Here is a 6,885-nt window from a genome sequence, read left to right as displayed (position 1 = left end):
AAGCAACAGGAGTAATTACGAAGGAAAAGCTAGATAGATTTGACTATTATACAGTCAAAACTCCTCTACGTCAAGCAACACCGTTCACAACAATTAAAGGACTAATCGGGTAAAGTAGTGGCAGCCACGGGGCAGAAGGATAATACCATTAAAACATGAAGTGCCCTTAAAAATCAATAAGTAAAACTCTAATCCCCCCAAAGAAACATGGGAAGAGGATCCACACAGAAGATTTCGGAAGAAGTGCAAAACCCAGTTAGCAGGCAAAAATGTTCACACTCACAACTAATAAACAAATGCTCATTAAAACAACTTTGACACATTTCATTCAACCAGCAAAAGAGATTTTAAGGAAATTCTCAATGCTGGTGAAAGTTTGATGTGAAGACTCCCTTAATAAATTGCTGGCAGAACTTTATGGAAAGTGATTTGGTAGCATCTACCCAGGTACACAAAATTTCTACTTCCTTTGGCTCAGTAATTCCCCTCTCATGAACCTATCCTAAGAAAAGAATCAGAGATACAAACAAGAATAGAAGTATTTTGTATTGCATTATTATTTATAATACTGAGAAATTAGAAAGGATGTATGTGTTCATTACGAGAGGACTGGCAAAATTATATTATATTTTCAAGAAAAGACAGGTACTCTGTAATTTTTAAATGAGCTTTTCTGAAACATTATAAAATGGAGAAAACGCTCTTAAAAATAAGTGAGAAAAAGTATTTGAAATCGTATGTGCAATATGATCCAATTTTTGGTTTATACACACACACACACACACACACACACATGCATACCATATTTAAGACCATGGGTTCTGGAGTCAGAGCCAGGCTACATGACTTTGAATCAAAATTTACCACTTACCATTTTATGACCACAAATGATTTACTTAACCTCTCTAAGCTGCAGTTCACCCACATTTATCCAACAGGACTGACAATAATACCTTTCTGAGTGTGTTGTTACGAGGATTGAAGGAGTTATTCAATATCAAGTGCCTCACCTAGGGCCTAGATTATAAAAGGCAGATTTTACAGTCACTTACATTTGCGTTACTATTGAAAAAAAAATTGCGTTATGACTGAAGTGAAAAACTTCCATTACTATAAAAAATATACATACTCCATCATTTCTGAACCCAAATTGCCTAGATTAATGAGCCAAAAAAAAAAAAAACCTGTTGCCATTGAATTGATTCTGACTCGTAGCGACCCTATAGGACAGAGTAGAACTGCCCCACTGGGTTTCCAAGGAGTGGCTGGTGGATTTGAACTGCCCACCATTTGGTTAGCAGCCAAGCTCTTAACCACTGCAGCACCAGGTTAATGGGCAGTCACCAGCAAATGGACATGTCTCATGCACTTTTCCCCAGCTCAAAGGGATAAAATGAAACTTGTGTTACCGTTCAACCAAAATCCACCCTGATGAGGTTGCTTTGCGTAAGAGATCACGTACGTGGCCTATTGTGTTCTCTGCTTTCTAACTCTTGCCTCTCTGAACGAGTGTTCTCCTGTTGCTTGTCCAGAACCCTCTTCCTACATAAAGGAGACAAGGTGTATCTTTGGCACACGCTCCAAGGTGGGGGCAGCCCCGTTTTGATGAGGCCTGCGTGGATGGAAGATAAATTAGCTGTAGCCAATGCAAACTCTTGTGGAATTCCAGATTCCTTGAAAAAAGTTGAGCAAGTCTGAATTATCAGTCAAAGATGACTAATAAAAGACAAGAAAATTAGGACTTTCAGAAGTATATGAACCAGGCTAAGACAAGGGGGGGGGAGGTGCTTCCTGTCCCTTTCATATTCTCGTTAAAAAGAATAGCCAGAGGCCACAACTTTCTTCCTTTCTATCCCTATATTCAAATATATTAGAAGTCAATTGCTGAAAACTGTAGAGAGAGAGATAGAAGTGAAGGTTAGGAAAATATGGACAAAGTACGATGTCCTCCAAACCTGAATCCCAAACAGAGACAGTAATCTTCAAGATGTGTGAGGCCAAGGTCTTCTTGGAATAATGGAAAATCAACATACCCCCAGCCAGAACAATTACTCCTCAGAGGCAAAAAAAACACTTAAGATACATCACCCCAGGGACCAAGGCATCTTTGGAGATGACAGTCAAGCTGAAGTCAGTGTGATGGGGCCAGAATAAGATGGTGGAACAAAGACCAGGAGCTGAGAGACCATCAATGTGTGACGTAAGTGAATGTGTGTGTGAGTGTGATGTCTGTGTGATGTGAAGACAAGCACAAAAGCAAATTAACATGAGGGCTAGAACTCGGAAAAAGACAAGATTTGAGCTGAGGTCATTCGATTTCTCAATATGTTAGAAAGTCTTCGAGGTCGATAAAACCTCATGCTGTCAGAAGACTACAGTACAGCAACTTAATTATGTTAAAAGTATTAGGAAAAAAAATCAATACAAACTCATGATTTCGAAAAGCAATATTTTTTCTAGCTAAGAGCATCTCAACAGCAGCAGCATACTTGTTCACTATCTATACTCGCACGGACTCCTAAATGTCTAGATTTGGGTAGCTATCCAGCATTCCTGGCTGGGTCAGTGCTTGGGCAGAGGAAAACACACACACACACACACACACACACACACGAATGGACCTAGAACACCCTATTGTTGTCAGAAAGCTGGGATATTTTCAAAGATGCCATGGGTCGTGCTGAAAGGACAAAAGAACCAGCTTGGAGGGTTCCCACCGGCCAAGTTGCAATTTAAGCATCAAAAAGGGTATAATAATTGTGGTTAATTGAAATGTGATGAGTTTATGAAAGCCCATAATGTCATAATGATATTCATAAAAATGTTAATATAAAATATACTGATGGTAATTTGGATGAATGTAGAAGTTTGGTTATAAAGGAATATGTTTAATTTTAATGAGAGGTAATTACTATAAATTGGTATTTTTTCTATTAATTATCTATCTGATTTTGAAATATAGATATGAAACTAATGTCTGTGAAGTAAAAAACCAATTGCCATTGAACCTGACTCAAGGCAACACCATGTGTGTCAAGTAGAATAGCGTTTCCTAAGGTTTTCAGTGGTTGCTTTTTCATAAGTAGATCAGACCTTTCTTCCAAGGTGCCTCTAGGTAGACTCAAACCTCCAAACTATTGGTTAGCAGCCAAGCACGTTAACCATTTGCACCACCCAGAGTCTTCTCTTTGTAACTAAAAAGGGCAAATACAGGGAATGTGAGTGTCATCAATTGAATTATGTCCTGCCAAAAATGTGAATATCAATTTGGTTGGGCCATGATTGTGCGATTTTCATATATATCGTAAATCCTGCCCCTATGATGTTAATGAGGAAGGATGGGCGGCAGTTGTGTTAGTGAGGCAGGATTGGATTGTGTCTTGAGGCAATCTCTTGAGAAATAAAAGAAAGAAGTGAGCGGAGAGACAGGGGTACCTCATACCACCAAGAAAGCAACAACGGGAGCAGAGCACTTCCTTTGGACCCAGGGTCCCTGCGCCTGAGAATCTCCTCAACCAGGAGAACATTGAGGACAAGGACCTTCCTCCAGAGCTGACAGAGAGAGAAACCCTTCCCCTGGAGCCGATGCCCTGAATTTGGACTTTTATCCTCCTTTACTGTGAGGAAATAAACTTCTCTTTGTTAAAGCCATCCACTTGTGGTATTTCTGCTATAGCAGCACTAGATGACTGAGACAGCGAGTTACCCAAACGACCCAGGAAAAACATACGGAAACTCTTCCAAGAACGAGGAGGGACTTATAAGCCCAAGTGGTCACGTGCAATAACCAGGCAGGAAGAACTTTCAAAACTGTGCTTCAAGGTGATGAATTAGCCAAATGTCTTAAGAAGGAGTGCTGTTTGCGAAACCTAGGTTCTACCTCTCCTGGGACATAAACCTCTGGATGGCCCTACTAATTATAATGAGACACTAGTGAGGCATCCGTGAGTTTTAAATGATGTCAACAGACCACGTCCGTTGATCGGAATGACAAGACAATGGGCTATGTCATGCTGGCCAAAAAGGACTTCAACATTTGATGGGAGATATTCTAGGCTAGTAAACACTAAATCCTAAGGGAAAAGCGTGGGCTTTTGGTGTTTTTTTTGTTGTTGTTGTTGTAAAAAGTGAATATCATCTTAGAAAGAAAATTTCAGCCTGATGTCCATGGCTTGGGAGAAATAACCTGGGCTCATGCCCTAACTGAGAATGGCTTGATCAGTCTGATCCTATAATCTTGGCTGTCTGAGTTGATATTCTTTTGGTCTGGATAAGAATGCCATCACCTCAGGAAGGTCTTTAATTAAGGACTGTTGTAATCTTAGAAAATATAGAAGGCTATGAAAATAATAAAGAAATGAGGAAGAAACCAAGATGCTGACATTTTAGGAATGAGTTTGGAATCTTTGTATTTGTGTATGTTTTGTTTGTGAACTGATGTGTTTGAATTGCTCAAAAGAATGTCAAATAAAACAGGGACTAAAATATGTCCCTTAGAGTCCTTGGGTGGTACAAACCGTTAACATGCTTCAGTGTTAACTGAAAGGTTGGAGGTTGGAATTCATCTTAAGGCACCTTGGAAGAAAGGCCTGGTGATCTACTTTTGAAAAAATCAGCCATTGAAAACTGTATGGAAAATAACAAGAATAGGCAAATGTATTAAGATGAAAGTTTATTAGTGGTTATCAGGGGGCAGGACAGAGAGGGCACTGGGAACTCATTGTTTAGGAACCAGTGAGTTTCTCTTTATAGTGACGGAAATTTGGCAACAATTATGGCTGATGGTTCCACAACTCAATTAATGTAATTGATATCACTATCTTGTACACCTGGAAAATGTCGAACTGGCAAATGTTGTGTTGTATATATAGACAACAATAAAAAAGCAAAAAACAAACAACTCTACTTTGACACACATGGGGATACCATGAGTCAGAACTGACTCGATAGCATCTGGTCTGGTAAAAAATGTCCCTTAAAAATGACAAATAGCAGATTTTTGTGAGCCTTTTTAGGTAGTTTCCATTACAGTGTTGGAAGCAGAAGCCAGATTATAGCGGGCTGAGGATTAAATTGAACAAGGATTAAATTGCCCCTGCAAGTGAGGTGTTCACCTTGGAAGCAAAATTTAAGAGGTGTCAAAAATAATGTTTTGATGCAGTGTTCATAAAAAATCAAAATTAATGCAAAAAAACCATGGTAAACATAATATTGGCATTTTAAATACAGATAGGCTAGGAGTATAAGAAATAGTGAATAACAGACACAGGGTGGGCACACAGTGGGCCCTCTTTATAAACCTGCCTGTGGACAAGAAAGAGGAAAGTTGAGGCTGGGAGGAAACCCAGGGTCCATGGAGGTGAGTGTGTTTGCTTTGAAGATAGAAGAACCCTGAACGTACGCTGAGGAGGCATCCCCGGTGCTTCCCTTCCTCGTCCAGCACTGCAGTTTCCGGGAGGCGGGGGAATTTGGGCACTCCACATGCAGACACATGGCAGACTGATTTTTCCTGTGTGCATGGCATTGGTGGTAGGAGGAGAAACGTGAGGGGGTGTTATGGGTTGACTTGTGTCTCCTGGTACCTGTGAACGTGACCTTATTTGGAAATAAGGTCTTGGAAGATGTAATCAGCTAAGTGAACATGAGGTCACACTGAATTAAGGTGGGCCCTAATCCAATCTGACTGGTATCCTTATAAGAAGAGGAGAAGAGACACAGGCAGCACACAGGGAAGAAGGTCATGTGAAGAAGGACGCAGACATGGAGTTATGCTCCAAGAAACTGAGAAACACCTGGGACTACTGTCGTTGTTAGGTGCCACTGAGTTGATTCCAACTCATAGTGACCCTGAGCACAACAGAACAAAACACTGCCCGGTCCTGTACCATCTCACAATTGTCACTCTGCTTGTGTCCATTGATGCAGCCACTGTGTCAATCCATCTCGTTGAGGGTCTTCCTCTTTTTCACTGACCCTCTACCAAGCATGATGTCCTTCTCCAGTAACTGATCCCTCCTGATAACATGTCCAAAGTATGTGAGATGTAGTGTTGCCTTTCTTGCTTCTAAAGAGCATCCTGTTTGTACTTCTTCCAAGACAGATGTATTCATTCTTTTGGCAGTTCGTGGTATATTCAATATTCTTCACCAACACCACAATTCAAAGGCATCAGTCCTTCTTCCGTCTTCCTTATCCATTGTCCAGCTTTTACGTGCATATGAGGTGACTGAAACACCATGGCTTGGGTCAGGCACACCTTTGTCCTCAGGGTGACATCTTTGCTTTTCAACATCTTAAAGAGGTCTTTTGTAGCCGATTTGCCCAAGGCAATGCATCTTTTGATTTCTTGATGGCTGCTTCCATGGGTATTGATTGTGGATCCAAGTAAAATGAAATCCTTGACAACCTTAATCTTTTCTCCATTTATTATGATGTTGCTTATTGGTGCAGTTGTGAGGATTTTTGTTTTCTCTGTGTTGAAGTGTAATCCATATTGATGGCTGTAGTCTTCAATGTTCATCAGTAAGTGCTTCAAGCCCTCTTCACTTTCAGCAAGTAAGGTTGTATCATCTGTATAATGCAGATTGTCAGTGAATCTTCCTCCAATTCTGACGCCCCATTCTTCTTCATATAGTCCAGCTTCTCGGCTTATTTGCCCAACATACAGATTGAATAGGTATGGTGAAAGCATACAACCCTGATGCACATCTTTCCTGGCTTTAAACCATGCAGTATCCTCCTGTTCTGTTTGAACAACTGCCTATTGATCCATATACAGATTCCTCATGAGCACAATTAAGGGTTCCGGAATTCCTGTTCCGCGCAATATTATCCATAATTTGTTATGGTCCACACAGCTGAATGCCTTAGCATAGTCAATAAAAT

This window comes from Elephas maximus, chromosome 13, assembly GCF_024166365.1.
Source record: "Elephas maximus indicus isolate mEleMax1 chromosome 13, mEleMax1 primary haplotype, whole genome shotgun sequence".
Taxonomy (NCBI): domain Eukaryota; kingdom Metazoa; phylum Chordata; class Mammalia; order Proboscidea; family Elephantidae; genus Elephas; species Elephas maximus.
This window is presented reverse-complemented; position numbering follows the sequence as displayed.